This window comes from Homarus americanus, unplaced genomic scaffold (genome assembly GCF_018991925.1).
Source record: "Homarus americanus isolate GMGI-L3 unplaced genomic scaffold, GMGI_Hamer_2.0 scaffold48016, whole genome shotgun sequence".
NCBI lineage: Eukaryota > Metazoa > Arthropoda > Malacostraca > Decapoda > Nephropidae > Homarus > Homarus americanus.
The window spans coordinates 513,652-531,504 of NW_024755055.1; the positions used below are offsets into that span (position 1 = coordinate 513,652).

Here is a 17,853-nt window from a genome sequence, read left to right on the forward strand (position 1 = left end):
TGCATTGTGAGATATTGACATGTACGTACGTTTGTGTGCCCATACAAAAGAATTGACAACTGGCCACTTACAGTACGCTACAAGGTACAGTCACCCAAAAAAGTCCCGTCGCGAACTCGAAGCAGTAGACACCGATACATTATTCTGTCCACAAATGCTTCGGGGTTCGCGACAGGACTTTTTTGGGTGAGTGTACCACCCAATCTGTACCTACTGTTATAACAATACCCATGAAAATCCCTTTAACAGGTAAGGAATCCTCCACTCCCCACAGTCACCGGTTGGAACATCAGATCTGTCGTATGTCAGAGCCGAACAGTAACGGTACCAAGAATACCCGACAAAACCTTTTTTTTTACCACAACAAGCCTACATCTCAAGATACTCTGCCGTTTGAGTGGTCAGTCACGTTTTTGTAATGTTCCGTTGGCAATCACTGGGCTGTACAGTTTCCACAATGTACGAGAGAATGTGCACCACCGTTGATGAAATGCGGTCTTTAATTCACACTCATAACACTGGCAGTTTTTCCAGTTCACAAATACCCCAAGAGTTTCCAGATTGCCCCCGAGGGGGGGTTAGTTTATTGGGCACCCCCTTACATCCCGTGCAAGGTGAAGAAGCGTTTACAGTGCCTATCCGGGAAGCGTGCGGAGTTCGCGCTCGGCTTTTACGACTCGTGCATTGAGGGCGTAAAAGTCTGAAGGGTCATGGGTTTTGTCAGCAAGTGACAGAAAGAGGAGCTCGTGGGGAATTCCCGGTAAGATTTATGTTTATGGCAAAGCGTGGCAGGTCCCTAATGTGTTAAGTGCCAGGCATTGACAATATTAAGGGACATATCTTGTAGTGCGATGGCGCGGACGTTGTTCTCGGCGTAGATACGTAGTCCATTAGCACGTCCACACGGTGGTCAATCGATGCGGAGAACCGGATTGGACGGGCCCCGGCAGGTGGACAGGGGCAGGCTAGGTAGCCAGCAGTGATGCCAGGCGGCGGTGGAGTAGGCCGCGAGCAAGAGGGGGAGGGGGGGGTGACTGGTTAGCAGCTGGAGTCATGGGTAGGTCAAAGTGTTTCAATACTCTTGGTAAATTCGATCTGATGTTTGGGCATCAAAATGATCTAATTTCAGTAGTACTTGGAAACTTGTAGCTATCCCCAAGGACAAGCCACTCGTACTGACAGACTCGACTGGTTTTACTAACAACAAAGACAGTTGAAGCTTTGAACGTCACTTAATGGATCTTCTAACTATAATGAGACATATCTAAGTTGCCTTAACACATACCACCACAGCTGCAATTTCCAATTGTGTGTCGTTATACGAAGGAATAACAAAGTCTGTGGGTGCACTGTGACGACGGAGAGAAAACGGAGGACTCGGACATCCCGAAGCGACGAGAAATGAAACGCGTCAGACGGGCGACTCCATAAAGAAAGCACAGCTACACGTTAACCCACAAACCAGCCTCCGCTTTCATTCTCCTTCTGTAGTTCCCACTATACCTTGCCCTAAATATCCCTGTTCACCTCAGAGCCACGGCTGTTTTATGTCGGTGTTCCGACCGACCGTTTTGAGCGTAATAAGAATCGTCCGATTTTACGTTAAGTAACATGCACGACCGTGGTCATTACATGTTGAACCCAGTGTTTTTTTAATGCCAATTTTTCCTCAATTTCAAAGTCTTTCCAATGTTAAACAAGTAAAAGGTAATTTTATAGAATAAAATACACGTTGTGGCGGAAATGCAATAGAAGAAAAGGTTTTTGGAATTGCCCAAAGTACAGACTCCAAATGTTAAATTCACTGCATGACCAGACCTATAATTTGGACTGAACCTTGGTCGTGTTAAATTGAAAGACCGGGTCATTATTTAGTACTGTAGTGGTCTATTATGTCAGATGGAAGTTCATATTTGTAGGTTAGATTTTCAAATATGTGGATTGGAATTTAGTATTTTGCCACTTCTGGTGTTATCAGACTAGTTTAAACCAGTGAAGATCGAACTACAGTACAGGGCCACTGTCGATACGAGAATGTGTATTTTGAAAGTAAAAAGCAGCATATTAATTTCATCATTGGGTTATGTTGTGAAAATGTAATACTATTTGAAGATGAATAGAGCGGTATTTCCTAAAAGGTATTAGCGTTTAAGTACAGTATTTGAGACCCTTTCCAAATGGCAGACGTAGTGCAGATTTTATTCTATTTTGATTCGGTATAATAAAGGATTTAAATGGTATAAAAAATATAAATGGAATAATTTCATTGGTTACATATATTATATATTCAATATGTACTCAACCCGTACACGTTTGACTTTGCTTGCACAGAATATAATGAAACATAGCTCTTTACGGGTCTTGAAGAAATAAGAAAGATGCTGGAGAGCAGTTTTTTGAAGAGACAAGTTGCTTGTAGTGTAACACTTATTTGGTAGGAAACCAGAAACTCACTCTAAAGCTGTGGGAAGGATCCGCCTCCCACTAACCGCGGTAGAGCTGGCAAGTAATTCTTCCGATGGCGTTCTCCAGCAACAGTTAAAAACCAAGATAACTGCTGTAGAATCTCCCAATCGCTCTGATGGGGTCGAGGTCACACTACAGCTTGCTCGGTCAAGTCGTATAGGCTTCACGTTCGTGTAAAGAGCGTGTGCTAGAGATAAAGTAAAAAGCAAGAACATTAATGTAGTTTAACCCTGGTGTAACACAAGACTTAGAAGGTATAGTTTTGTTAATATCCATAGACTAATAAACTTTAGCATTTTTGTCAAGAGAAAAATCAAACTATGGTTTAGAATCACTAACAAATAATTGAAAAGCCAAATACTTCAAGATACACTTCTGGACTATCAGTATGTTTTCTTAACAAATGGGCACATATTGGAACCTGTTAAACATTGGCACGTTTGAAGTGACAGTGTACTGATGACTGGGTAGCTGTAGATATCCATGGATATTTTTTGGCAGGTGTGGGGTATAGCAGAGGAACAGGTTAATGAGCCCAGGTCAAAATGATGTCCAGAGGTTAAAATTGGGATTGGGCACTTTAATTTTCATAATTGCTCTATAAGAAAAGTCATACACAAAAGTGTAATGAGAACGTTATAAATGGAAGAAAATATATTAATGTAAAACAGTAGCTTAAATTTAGGGGATGATATATTTGGGTTTTAACAGGCCAATGGTAGGGAGACGAAAAGTGAGGTAATCTTGAAGTCACAACAGAGAACCGGCTTCAGCTGGGAAGAGAAGAGCCCCTGTAGGTTACTGAAGGAGAAAGTGTGGTTTGTGGAAGAGGAAGATTTGGTGACCCGAGTGGCTGAACAAGTAGAAGAAATCGATTTTAAGGGGTAGGGATTAAAACATGGAGAGAGGTGTGTCAAGGTAGAGTACAGATAGGAGTGTGTGTGTGTCAAGGTAGAGTAGAGGAGAGAGGCATGTCAAGGAAGAGTAGATAGAGGTGTCAAGGTTGAGTAGACGAAGGGTCTAAGATTTGTCCAAACTACAGATTGCAACTCTTAAATTTACTATATGAGCAGACTTATAATTTTACTCTAATTTCGACTTCACATTGGTCGTGTTAAATGAAAGACTTCGGGTCAATATTTAGTACTGTAGTGGTGTGTCAATGATGGAAGTTCATATTATTTCTAGGTAACACATTCAAATATCTTGTTTGGAATGTATTATTTCACTACTTCTGGTGTTATCAGACTATATCAAGATTAGTTTAAACCAGTGAAGATCGAACTACAGTACAGGGTATTCGTTTTTTGCCCATTCTGGCTACGAGAAAGGGCATTTTAAAAGATTAGAAAGTATAAACCAGCACATTAATCTCATCATTTGGGTGAGGTCGTAATTACATTTTAAGATGAATATAGCGGTGTTTGCCAAGAGGTAAAAGCGTTTAATATCTTAAAGTATAGTACGTATTTCAGGACTAACTTGACAAATAGCAGACGTACTTCAGATTTTATTCTACTCAAGGTTTTGATTCCGTAAAATCTAGGAATTAAATTATTCCATAAAACATAAGTGGTATACAAGTAGAACAATTTTATTAAACTCTTATTGGTTACATACATTGTATATTCAATATGTACTCAACCCAAACATATTTGGGTTTACTTTCACAGAATATAATACAACACAGCTCTTTACTGGGAATACACCTGGACACAGATTATGACCCACAAATGGGGTCTGGGAGGGAGTTGAAGAAATAACAAAAATGCTGGAAAGCATCTTTTTGAAGAGACAAATTGCTTGTAGTTTAACACTTACTAGGTAACAAGAATATTTTCACTCAAGTTGTGGAAAGAATCCACCTCCCAGTAACCGGGGTAGGGTTCGAGTAGGCAAGAAATTCTTCCGATGGTGTTCTCCAGCAACAGTTAAAGAAACCAAGACAACTTTTGTAGAATCTCTCGATTGTTCTGATGGGGTAGAGGTCACACTGCAGTTTCCTCGGTCAACTCGTATAGGTCCCACGTTCGTCTAACGAGCGTGTTCTAGAGATGAAATAAAACGTAAGATTAATGTAATTTTATCCTGGTGGAATGGTACAACACAAGACTTCCTTAAAAGGTTTAGTTTTGTTAATATCCAAAGACCAATAAAATTTACCATTTTTGTCAAGTGAAAGTTCAAACTGAGGCTTCATATTCACAAACCAATAATTTCTAAGCTAAATACTTCAAGATTTACTTACAATATTGAGTAGAGTTTAACACTATAGATGTTGTATGGTCGTCGCGCACCAGTGTTCTGTGTTCTCAGGCCGTCTACCGGGCATTATATACAGGCGGTCCACATTCCCTGACCAATCACAAGCTGTTTGTTAGGGTAAGTTTTAGCCACTGGGAACATACCTTTTTATGACGTCAAGGTCGCACCATGCGAATGGTTGTAACGCCGGCAGGTTTGCCAATCCGGATGTGCAAATGGCTGTTTGATGACGAGTAAATGATTGAAAGTTTATTGTGACATAAAAGAAGTGTATAACGTGAAAAAAAATATTAGAAAAGCGTATTTAGAGGAGGTGTGAAAATGTATTCACTGCCTTACTTATCTGTGTAGAAATTGTGAATGTATGAAATGTTTTACAAGAGTAATATTGGCCTCACTTGAAGTGTCAGACGATTGTTAAGAGACATATACATGAAAATAGTATTATTGTTATATAAAAAAGTCCTAAAATTGAAGACAATAGCATAAAAAGTACATTGATAAAGAGAGAAGAAGAAGAATGAACCATTGAGTTATTATTAACGTTTACTTGTAATTAACTAAACAGCAGAAACACTAAAACTCTCCAAAGCTTTTAAATCTTACAGGTGAGTATTCAAAGATACACATGTGTTACAGGAACCGAACATACACATTAAAACAAAGTAGAGTGGTAAGTGTTGTTTGTACTCGGCAGATGAATGTAATATACTGTACTCGTAAACTTGCTCCGAGGAGAGTCAATTACATCGGGTGTGGTTAGAGAGGTGAAACTCGTACAATTTGATAATGATTTCAGGCCTCACACGTACAGTACAGCACCTTGGAGAGTAAATGTGGTACCTGGTAATATAGTGTACATTTATTTCAAGGAATTATTATATAACATTTAGTATCATGTGGATTAGTACACGTAAGATGGTGTTAGTAAATACATACGAGAATGTTACCACGATTTGAAGTGTGATTTTTTAATTGTTATAATTAAGTTATAAATATATACCTTTGACGGTAATGTGTAAACATTATTCGGGTCGTGACTTTATTAAATTGACCGTTCGTAATTGTCACCAAGGAATGGAGATGCGAGTGGTTGTAGGGTATGTTGTTATTTCCATGTTGGAAGGAAACTTTATTGACTACGATACTGCCACTGTAGTGTGTGAGTTGCTCTCCTAACTTTTTGGTTCGTTTTCTTATCACAAATTGTGTGGTGTTTGTTGTTCGGTGTAAATCCCCAAGAGTAGTTTATGTGGCAGTTGGTGATAATCCCCTCGTTTGGTTGTGCCGGTGTTTACTGGAGAAGTTCGGGGTCCCGGGGATTCGGAAAGCAGGACTCTGGCGGTTTTGAGCTGGAGAAATTTGGACTATAGTTTACGAAATGGAGTTTGTTTTAATAATGTTGAAGATTACACGAGAGTTTTCAATGTATCCTTGTACTGTGACGCCTAGGTGAAGAATAAAATGGTGAAAATTGGAAGTTATTCGAATGAGCGGATTCAGTGAGGAGTGAGCGACTAATTTGACGGTTCAGTAGCGAGTTGGCGGGAAGGTAGGGTATTTAAAGGCTGGACGAGCAAGGATGAATCAGTTACAATCGGATACTAGTGTCTGGTGGTAGTATTAGCTACAGTACAAAGTGAAGAAGAAAAGAAAAGTGCTTATAAAGTGGTGTTAAGACATTTGTTCGTTCCGCAGTTAGTTGAACGGTTTTCTTAAACGTTTTTGTGAGTTCTTTAACACAAGTTGTATGGTGTATTTGGCTTGTGGTCTGTGAAACCTATTTAAGGATCCTTCTGTGTTTGTGATTAATTAGCGAGTTTGTGAAGGTGTTTAAGTTCATGGAGTAGAGAATATTTTTGTAAATACGTTAGTTTAATTGAAATAACGTTGATGTTTCGTGGCAAGTGATTTGAAAATTTAAAGTGAATTTTATGAAATTAGCTGAATGTGTTGCGTTTTTGTAAGAAAGCTCATTGAGATTAAGTGACGGAAAGTGAATTGACGAGAGCGTCAAGATTGTAAGTCGATGTAGTTACTTGGTTTTTGGAGATTGAAATATCCTCTTGAGCTAAAGTTGTTTGGATACGCACTTGAAATCCGTGCATATTATAATATTTGTTTATTCGTGTAGACGGTTGTGATTGACTGTCCATAAGACGAATAGATTTTGTATTACTGTACCTTGAAGTAGGACAGATCATAGTTAAATGTTGAAAATCGGTGAATTGAAAAAGATGCCGTATTTATGTGTTTGTGTGTTTTGATGCCATAAATCGGAGAGGAAGTGAAGAAAATACTTATTCCGCCAGCGACCGGAGATGAACGAGGGGAAAGGACTGCAGGTAAGTGACTATAAATATTGAGAGTTTACTTAGTGATGAAAAGATAGGGATTTGACGTGAATAACCATATTTCGAGCTCGAGTTGAGTTAGTTAATTCTTAATAAGTGTAGTGTGGACTAGAAAAGCAAATGGTGTGGTCTCGATTACAAGTACTTGTTTACTAATATTTGATTAGTTAATGTATTGTGAGGGAAGCGTTAGAACGTGGGTTATTAGCGTGAAACGAGTTTGGAGTGTGGCTTGATAACCGGTATATAATCATTGGAATGGCCACGTGATAGTAGTTAGGAAAATAAATATTGTGACAATGTATAGGTTTTTGTGCGTTGTAGGAAGAGAGCGTAGTGTGTGGTGTGAATTTTTGATAATTAAAAACAAAAATAATGGCTATAATTACGAGTGTAGACTATAAAAGGGTGAAATTAGTTTAAAAAGAAATTTGTATGTAAAATAAGCGGCTGAAAGTCGTAGGTTTTGAATGCACAGTCGGCCAAAGATCCACCGACCTTATTCTGGGTCTCGTGTTCGTAATTTTACCTGTCAATACTTTGTGATGGAAGGCTGCATGTAAAGGAAATTGGGTGATCTGTTTTTGGGCGTATAACTGTCAGGATAAGTATTAAAGAAAGCAAAGGTAGTATTTTTGTAATAAAAGATTGATTAAGGCGTGAAGTTGAAAAATGTTCGTATGTGTGCGCAATTAGTGAAGAAAATTGTATTAATGACTAGTTTGTATAAAATGTAGTGTACGTGTATTAAGATTTTGTAGTAGTTTATTTCAGATTGTACGAACCGCAAGGAGGAAGCTGTAGAGGACTGGCGCATGAGCGTTAAATTGGAGCCAACTAGGTAGGGGAGAGGTTGATTTTTGCAGAGAAGTGGTTGGATTGACCGGAAGTTGTAGTTTAGGAATAAGTAAGGCGAGGGAAATTTGTGAGTAGGTGTTGTGTTTGTGCTGTTATATACTGGAGGCTATATAATGGTACTACACTCTCGGTTGTGTGTTTTTAGGTTAGTATGAAATTGTCGTAGATATAGGGTAGGTGAGGTGGCCGTTTGGGTTAAGGTAACATTGTTAGGCAGATTAGAGTTTGATTAATTGTATATGCTTTGGTTTGAGTAGTTTTAAATTGGCAGTTTGAAATGTAAGTGAAAATTTGCAGGTTGAGTCGTAACTACTGTTGGATGAAATGAAATGTAATTTGACATTGGGTTTTGAGAAAGTGATAATTAGTGAGTTTTATTGCAGGTGTATGTATGGAAGACTAATGGCTTATACTGTGGAAAAAAGAAGAGAACGTGGCAGACGGTTTGAGGTGGAGCCTAGCGCGTCCACACTTACGGTGACGACTGTGTGAATACGGTATTTAAAATGGAAGGTGTTGTTGATGACTAAAGTGAAGTCGCAGCTGATAGTTGTAGATGTAATAGGAAAGTTGATAAGTGGTTCATGGGTAATATAATAGTATTGAGAATTAGTTTGAGTTTTAAATATTGGGTAATAATCGATTAAATTTTTTTCAGGTTGTTGGAGGTGGAAGGAGCAGGTATTATTATTTTGAGGTAGACTGATGGGTAAGTGATCTTGTTAATTGGAAGTTATTAAAATTGTTTTTGTGAAATTGTAAATTGATTTTTGGCCGTAGAGTAATAGAAAGTTGGCACTAAAATAAAGCATTGTGTTGAAGTTAGTTTGTGGCTCAGTTTGGTAATGTAGCCTAATTTGAGCCGTTGTTCGTTTATACTCGATGTCAAAGTTGTGTGCCTCGGCTGTAGATTATTTTGGAATGTAAATGGTTAAAGATACTTTGAGTGAGGATAAAAGGGTAACGAGTTGGTTTTTTTCAGGTTGGTGTCTGGCGGTGGAGGAACTTGGGCGAATTGTGTCGGCTAGAGCCGAGTGGACGGACGCAGTATGGCGGCGTTGGAAATGGAAGGAGTGACGACTAGTTTGTGTGTAATAGATTGGAAGGGTGTGGGTACAAAGATTTGGAGATTGGAGCAAGAGGGGGTGCCGGCGGTAGAGCGGTACCGCTCTCGCCTCGCAAGTGAGAGTCACGGGTTCGAATCCCAGGCCGGTGGAAAGTGGTTTGGACACACTTCCTAGACCCCTGTGTCCCTGTTGACCTAGCAGTAAATTAGGTACCTGTTGTAAATCGAAAGTTGCGAATTCGTATTCAGGGAAAAGTTGTTGGAGCTTGCAGTAAGTTGGCAAGAAAATGTTTGGGGTTGTATGCCCTCGACCCAAAATGTGACGGCCCTTGAGGTTTGTGGTCACTTAACTAATGAGACATGAAGGCAAGCATGAAGTTGGGATGCTGTGTAGTTGGGCGGTTCTACTACCTGTATGGAGCTGGGCACTAGACTGTGTTGGCTAAGCAAGTGGACTTATGGTAGCCATCCAGAGGTGGGGGAGAAGCCTTTGATGTTTGAAAGGAGCCAAGTGTTGGAACGAGCACCATCTCCTTAAAGGTAATGTATTCTTAAGTGGCTGAATGTGTGTGTGAGATTGAGATGAAAATTGAATATCGAATTTGGTCCTTTGTACTAATTGTGTTGTATATATCGTGCAGGAGTTGTTGCCGTCCTTAACAAGTGTGATAATGGAGAGGGACATGAACGCCGGACTGAAATGAGAGGCAGTAAAGGTGTAAGTATTGTCGTGGAATGAGGAAGTCTTGTTGCACTATATTGTGTATTTATTTGAAGAGCAGATTATTTGTAACTCATATTGGTGGTGGAGGAATATGGCGGAATTTGAGAGGAGCGTGTCGACACTTCGTAATGTATGGTCTTAAGTGGCTGAATGTGTGTGTGAGATTGAGATGAAAATTGAATATCGAATTTGGTCGTGTTGTATTTGTTATTTTTTGTATTAAGTTGTGTTTGTACTAATTGTGTTGTATATATCGTGCAGGAGTTGTTGCCGTCCTTAACAAGTGTTTGATAATGGAGAGGGACATGAACGCCGGACTGAAATGAGAGGCAGTAAAGGTGTAAGTATTGTCGTGGAATGAGGAAGATTGGTTAATTGAAGTTGCATGGATATTGTGTATTTATTTGAAGAGCAGATTATTTGTAACATTTGTTTCTGTTTCATGTTGGTGGTGGAGGAATATGGCGGAATGGGTGAGAGGAGCGTGTCGACACTTCGTACGGTGATGTTAAATGTTATAATTTGTTATTTAAATCGGAAGGTTTTATGGAAAGTTAGTTTTGAAAGTTGTAGGTCATGAAATATGTTGTTAGGAGCTCGCGGTAAGAAGTTTGGGCCAAATAGCCAAGCCTTATGACGTGTATGAGACGTCTGCACTAATCCCATTAGGAGTAGACAATGATATTGTAATTATGGTAGGGATTGTTTGTTGAAGGCTATGAGACTGTTGGCCAAAGTTTGTGGTTTATATGTGAGACTAAATTGAGGTGTTGGAAAGGTGATGTTGCCAGGGAGCGTAGGATGACTTTTGTGTAAGGGTTGCCGTTATAGAAAATTGTATAAGTGGTTTAGGACTACTAATATTTTGTTGTGAAATCTGTTTGCAGGTATGTTTTGTGGTAGCCATGTGAAGTAGCAGAGGTTTAAAATAAGGCGGCAAGTGGTGTGGTGTGCTGCGCTGCGCTGCGCCGCATGATGTGATTCTATACGTTAGAGGTGGGACTTGGAATATCGATTGTGTGAGTAAAGATTTTTAGGTACCTAGTGAATTGATTGTAAGAAATTGAGTTTATTATAGTTGATGTTATTTTTTTGGGAGACTTAATGTCAAATGTAAATATAATTTTTAGCATGAATGATAGGGTAGTTTTAGATGGCATAGGTTTAATAATATGGAATGTGTGCCTACAATAGCAGGTAATAGAAATGTTAGTAATATTGTAGAGGCGTAAATTTGATTTAATGTTTTTTTTTTGTAGGTAAAATGGGTATACGTCGTGGAGTTGTTTGGAAGTGTGGTCGCGAAAGCACTATCTGGAGGCAAGTGATTATTGAAAGTTTGTGTTTGTAGGAGTTATGTGAAATTGAAAGAGTATGGTTTGCTTATATTGAAGTGAAGAGGCTTGGTCAATAATGTAAAAGTTGGTGGTGGGATGGTACCACCCCGAGACTGTTGAAGATGAATGGTTGTTAATATGGTTAGGAGTTGTATTTTTTGTTGTCGTTTAATGGTGTTTGTTTAAATTTCAGAGTAGAGAATGGAGGCAGTTTTTGAGCGCTACTGGGTGGGTAGAGGTGACTGAGGTGAAGAATTGTGTTTTGAGGTGTAAAGGTAAAGAAAATTGAAAAGGTATTGTATAAATGTATGTTTTTGTTGATTTTGGTAGGTTAGAAAGATAGGTTTGTGTTGAAGGTGTGGTTTACGAATGAGTGATAGGCGTAAAATAGTGATGGAATTGTTCGTTGAAGGGGAAGATGTTGGTAATATTTTGTGGGTTTACTTTGATATGAGGTGAGTTTGGTAGATTGTTTGTGTATTATTTAATGAGGTATAAGTAAGAAAGTTATTTGTGGTGTCATAATAAGTTTTTGACTAATGTTTATTTTATTTGTTAATGTCGACAGTGATGTGATGGATGGGGCCAGCCGTGGTGAAAAAGGCTAAAAGCCAAATGGATTTACGAGACGTGACCGATGAAGTGAGTAGAAATGGCCTTTTTTGTGTCCTGTTGATTTGAGTGGAAGAAAGTTGTGTATATAGGGCGTGAAGTGTGGAAAGGTTTGGGTATTTGATGTTTATGAATTTGTTATGCGTGTTTGTGGCAATAGAATAATGTGTTGGTGATATGCATGTGTTAATATTAATTTTTTGTGTTGCAGATACGATTGGAAGAGGGAGGCAGGCAGTACGTGGTTGTTATTTGTGAGGGCGTACTTGTCGGCAAGGGAGCGAAAGGGCAAGGACTGGAGAATTTTACAGTTGAGGAGTTTGAATTTGGCCAAGATTTTCGACTTGTAAGTTGAGTGGAATGTTTTGGGGCTGGGACTAGAGTGAAAATGTTTTGTGGGGAGAAGGCATGAAGATGTAAATGGAAGTTATTTGTATGAAAGTGCACATGTGGAGAGTAAAAGTTGTGTTTGAGGATAGTATCGTTGTTACACACTCGAGGCTGTGTAATGATTGGTACTATCCTGGGTGAATGTGTTGAGTGGATGTTTGTTGGTAGTAGGTTAGTACTGTTGTTACATACTGGAGGCTGTGTAATGGTTGGTACTAGCCTGGGTGAATGTTTTGTAGTTGTTTATACCGGACGCGTATGGAGTGCCTTAAAAGTTTGTGGTGAAATGTGTAAGAGTGTTTGATTTAGGGGAAAGTGGTTGTGGGATTCTGGTTTTTGTGCGAAAGCGTACAAAACGATTTGTCGAGTAAATTTTTGTGAGTGGTAGAAGAAGTTTGGTGTTGGTAGACATGGGCTTAGCCTAGGTAAGAATGAAGATGTTTTTTGGTAAATGGTGGTTTGTTTTAGGGCAGGAAGTGTGTTGGAAAGGGGTGGATTTGAAGTGGGTGCACGAAGATTGTGTTTTTTTTTTCAGTGGAGTTATCCATCGGTTGCAGACACGTTTTGGAGCCGTCTCTTTGGAAGCAGCACACGTAGTGGGAGTCGCCATTAGGTTGGGACAAGGGTGCTGTGGTGGAGAGACAGTTGGTTAACGAATGGAAGACGACGGGCAAAGGTTTTGTGAAGATAGGAAGTGAGTTGCAGGGAAGGCGGCGAGAGCGAGGGAATAACCGAGGCAGTTGAAGATGGATGTGTGATGACTTTGGTGCACCATGTTGAGAGGAGAGTGGGTAAATTGGAAGAGGAACGAGGAGGCCGTGGCACGTATTGGATATTGCAGTTAGAGCAAGTTGGCATCACCAGACTGATTTGTATATGATATATTTGAAGCACCACGAAGAGTTTGCAACGTATCCAGATAGGAAAGAGCAGAGGACGAAAGGCCAGTATTTGCTGTAAGAAAGTGGATTTGCAGCAGCTCGGTTATAACAAACTTTCGTGTGTACGGCGTTGTCCTCGTCAGGTACGTACTGCTGTTTATGGAGACCCAGCATGTGAGGGTTCATCCTCTGGGCCGTACCGACACGGTCGCGTCGGTTTGCAAGCGTCCGGAGAAGCGGCATATTTGTCGTGCGTCCGATGGAGAATGCCATTTGTCCCACAGATCCGGCGGGAGCAGACGGAGTTGCGGTGGACATCCAGCGGACGGTGTCCCCCAGGAGTGATTTTTGTGGGCGGGTGAGTGCGCAGCAGACCTTGGGAAATATTGTCCAGCTCTGCCGGGAAGAAGCACGCGGCTAGTGCCTCGTACCTGTGATAAATTTGATAGAAAGGGTCATTGTGACCTCCATCCTTAGTGGGGGAGTAAAATGAAATTGGAATTTGGTAAATGTTTTCTCTTTTTCAGATTGAAGTGAGGGGGGTGAAGTCGGTGTGGCCAAGTTGATGTCGAGGATTGCGTGTAGGTGCCGTCCCCGTGATTGAGAAGATGACGTCCTTTGAACATATAGCCGTCGTCCCAGTGACTGGGGTGACTGGAGCCGAGAAGATGTCCTTTGAACGTATAGCCGTCGTCCCCGTGAAGCCGAGAGGACGTCGTCCGTGGTGCAAGGAGTCGAGGAGATGATGTCATTTGAATGTATAGCCGTTGTCCCTGTGAGTGGAGCCGAGAAGATGATGTCCTTTGAAGTATAGTCGTTCGTCCCTGTGACTAGGGCGTATGGAGCTGAGAAGAAGTCCTCTAACGTATAGCTGTCGTCCTTGTGATGAGCTGAGAAGAAGTCATCAATGTGACTTGGGTGTATGGAGCCGAAAAGATGTCCTTTGAACATATAGCCGTCGTCCCTTTGCCTGGGGTGTGTGAAGCCGAGAGGACGTCGTCCATGTGACCTAGGTGTATGGAGGCGAGAAGATGATGTACTTTGAACCTATAGCCGTTGTCTCTGTGACTGGAGCCGAGAAGACGTTGACCGGGGTGTATGGAGCCGAGAAGAAGTCGTCAATGTGACTAGGGTGTATGGAGCCGAAAAGAAGATGTCCTTTGAACATATAGCTGTTGTCCCTTTGCCTGGGGTGTGTGAAGCCGAGAAGATGATGTCCTTTGAACGTATAGTCGTTGTGACTGGAGCTGAGAAGACGTTGTCCGTGTGACTGGGGTGTATGGAGCCGAAAATATGTCCTTTGAATATATAGCTGCTGTTCCTTTGCCTGGGGTGTGTGAAGCTGAGAGGACGTCGTCCATGTGACCTGGGTGTATGGAGGCGAGAAGATGATGTCCTTTGAACGTATAGCCGTTGTCCCTGTGACTGGAACCGAGAAGTTGTCCTTTGAATGTATAGCTGAGATGTTTGAAGCAGCAATTGATGTACTGTACTGTATTATATTGCTATGTGTATAGAATATATGTATTTGAGTTGAATTTTGTGTTTTCTTTGTGGCCTGATGTGCATTTTGAGTGGGAGATGGTGTGTGAACTAGAAACACACAAGGTAGAAGGATGACGACGACGACAACAACAAGTGATTGAGGCATCGGAAGAAGTGGAGCTGGCCATGAGAAGATGAAGGTAATGTGTGAAAAGTTGAGATTAGTTAATGTAATATGATTTTATGTAAAGTAAAGGTGTTGACATTAGTCAATGTGTTGAATAATAGGAATTGTATCATTGTGTGAATTTTAATGTCTTTTTTCTTTACTTGCAGGTACACGGGAACACATGTGGTGTTGTTTAGAGTGTTTATTGAGCAACAAAGGTGATTTTTCAACTGAAAGAGAGTAGTTATTCCTCATTGGAGAGTTGGTGTTTTGATGTTTGTTTGCAAACAAAAGCTCGGACATTGTCGATCTATCACACGACAATAGTCCATAGACACGATATCTGTGTCAAGAGAGCTTTATGACTAGACCGTATTGTCGGTACTGACATTATTGTCAGTATCGACAGTATGGTCAAAGTTGGTTTGCAAACAAAACATAAAACATAACTTAAAACCAATTTGGAATAACTACTTTCTTTCAGTTGAAAAATCACCTTTGTTGCTCAATAAACACTCTAAAATAACTTATAAAATATAGGAAGGATGGCCAGGGCCTATCTTAAAAAGATAGCGGAAAAAACCCCCGTTTTCTGTTCGACTTGAGAAAATGGGAAACTCCTCTGTTTTCTATGGCTCCAAAACCTCCTGTTTTCTGTTCACTTGGAGAAAATGGGAAATTTTCCTCCGTTTTCTACAGCTCCAACACCCAAGTTTTCTACGACTGCAGTTCTCTACGTGATCGCACTTTCTACAAGTTCAATGTGTTTGTTTACCATGTCCAAATATGGCTGTACTTTAACTTGTGAAAAATAAAGACATTGATTATATGCTTTCTTTTATTACACTGAAAATATTTCTATGTCCACATACATGAAAAATGTACAGAGTCCACAATGGATGAAAATTTTTCTGAGTCCACAAACAAAAAATTATTCTAAGTCCACAACAGATGAAAAATATACTAAGTCCACACTCAGTAAATTTTTGTAAGTCCACAAAAGAATTCTCCCAAGTCAACAAACATAAATTTTTTTTAAGTCCACAAAGTATGAAAAATATTCTAAGTCCACAAACATAGTAAATTTTACAAGTCCACAAACCATAGAAATTTTTATAAGTCCACAAATGATAAGAATTTTTTCCAAGTCAACAAATATAAGAAATATTTCTAAATCAACAAAGTATGAAAAAGTTTCCAAGTCCACACAAATAGTAAATTTTTTCTAAGTCCACAAAGGATGAAAATTTTTCTTAGTCCACACAGTAAACTTTTGTAAGTCCATAAACATAGTAAATCCTTTTAAGTCAACAAAGGATACAAAAATTTTCAAAGTCCATGCACATGGTAAATTTTTCTAAGTCCACAAAAGATGAAAATTATTACAAGTCCACAGTAAATTTTCTAAATCGACAAACATTATAAATTATTCTAAGTCCACAAAGGATAAGACATTTTTCTAAGACCACTAAAGATACAAAAAAAAAATCTAACTCCACAAAGCATAAGAAATCTTTCTAAGTCCACACACACTTTTTCTAAGTCAACAAAGAATGAAAAATATTTCTAAGCCCACAAATGATATAACTTAAAATTTTAAGTCAACAAAGGATAAGAAATTTTTCTAAGTCCACAAAAAATAAAAAAACATTTCTAAGTCCACAAAGGATATAAATTTTTATAACTCCACAAAAGATATAAATTTTTATAAGTCAACAAACATTATAAATTAATCAACGTCCACAAAGGATGAAAAAGATTTCTAAGTCCACAAAGAACGAAAAATATTAAGTCCACAAAGGATATAAATTTTATAAGTCAAAGGATAAAAAAAAAAATTCTAAGTCAAACAAACTTTTCTAAGTCCACAAACATAAAAAATTTTTAGAAGTCCACAAAACATATAACATATTACTAAGTCAACAAAGGATACAATTTTTTTAAAAGTCCACAAACATTATAATTTTTTCTAAGTCAACAAAGCATGAAAAATATTTAGAAATTCACAAAGGATATAAATTTTTTAAGTCCACAAAGGATAAGAAATTATTCTAAGTCCACACACACACACACAGTAAATTAATCTAAATCCACAAGACATATAAATTTTTCTAAGTCACAAACAAGAAATTTTTGTAAGTCCACAAAATATAAAAAATATTTCTAAGTCCACAAAGGATATACATTTTTTCTAACTCCACAACAGATATAAATTTTTATAACTCAACAAACATGATAAATTAATCAAAGTCCACAAAGGATGAAAACAAATTCTAAGTCCACAAAGGATGAACAATATTAAGACCACAAAGGATATAAATTTTTATAACTCCACAACATATATACATTTTTTTAAATCAACAAACATTATAAATTAATCAAATTTCAAAAAACATACAAACTATTTCTAAGACCACAAAGAATATAAATTGTTTAAGTCAACAAACCATAACAAAAGTTTCTAAGTCAAACATAATAAATTTGGCTAACTCCACAAACATAAGAAATTTTTCAAAGTCCACAAAATATAAAAAATATTTCTAAGTCAACAAAGGATACAAATTTTTTTTTGTAACTCCACAAACATTATAATTTTTTCTAAGTCAACAAAGGATATACATTTTTTCTAACTCCACAACAGATACAAATTTTTATAACTCAACAAACATTATAAATTAATCAAAGTCCACAAAGGATGAAAAATATTAAGTCCACAAAGGATATAAATTTTTCTAAGTCAACAAAGGATATAAATTTATATAACTACACAACATATATAAATTTTTTTAAATCAACAAACATTATCAATTATTCAAAGTCCAAAAAACATACAAAATATTTATAAGACCACAAAACATATAAATTTTGTAAGTCAACAAATCATACAAAAAATTGTCTAAATCAAACATAATAAATTTTTATAACTCCACACACATAAGAAATTATTAGAAGTCCACAAGATATAAACATTATTTCTAAGTCAACAAAGGATAACATTTTTTTTCTAAGTCCACAAACATTAGAATTTTTTCCAAGTCAACAAAGGATGAAAAAATTTTTTAAGTCCACAAAAGATATACATTTTTCGAAGTCCACAAGCATAATAAATTATTCCAAGTCCACAAATGATAACAAAATTTTCTAAATCAACAAAAGATACAAACATTTTATACGTCCACAAACATAATAAATTATTTTAAGTCCACAAACGATAAGCTTTTTTTTTCCAAGTCCACAAACATTAGA

At 38.2% G+C, this 17,853-nt stretch overlaps 2 long non-coding RNA genes across 3 annotated transcripts; both read left to right on the forward strand.

Annotated features, from left to right (window-relative positions):
- The first annotated feature begins 133 nt into the window (after positions 1-133).
- Positions 134-9,526, forward strand: LOC121856228. The gene is made up of 3 exons (XR_006086925.1): positions 134-8,440; positions 8,602-8,652; positions 8,926-9,526. It is a non-coding gene; the product is annotated as an uncharacterized LOC121856228 (long non-coding RNA).
- Positions 9,527-11,059: 1,533 nt separating this feature from the next.
- On the forward strand, positions 11,060-14,491 carry LOC121856229. 2 transcript variants are annotated; one of them, XR_006086927.1, is made up of 3 exons: positions 11,060-11,345; positions 11,639-11,712; positions 11,894-14,491. It is a non-coding gene; the product is annotated as an uncharacterized LOC121856229 (long non-coding RNA). The 2 variants fall into 2 exon arrangements; XR_006086926.1 differs by having other exon boundaries at positions 11,060-11,712.
- Positions 14,492-17,853: the final 3,362 nt, after the last annotated feature.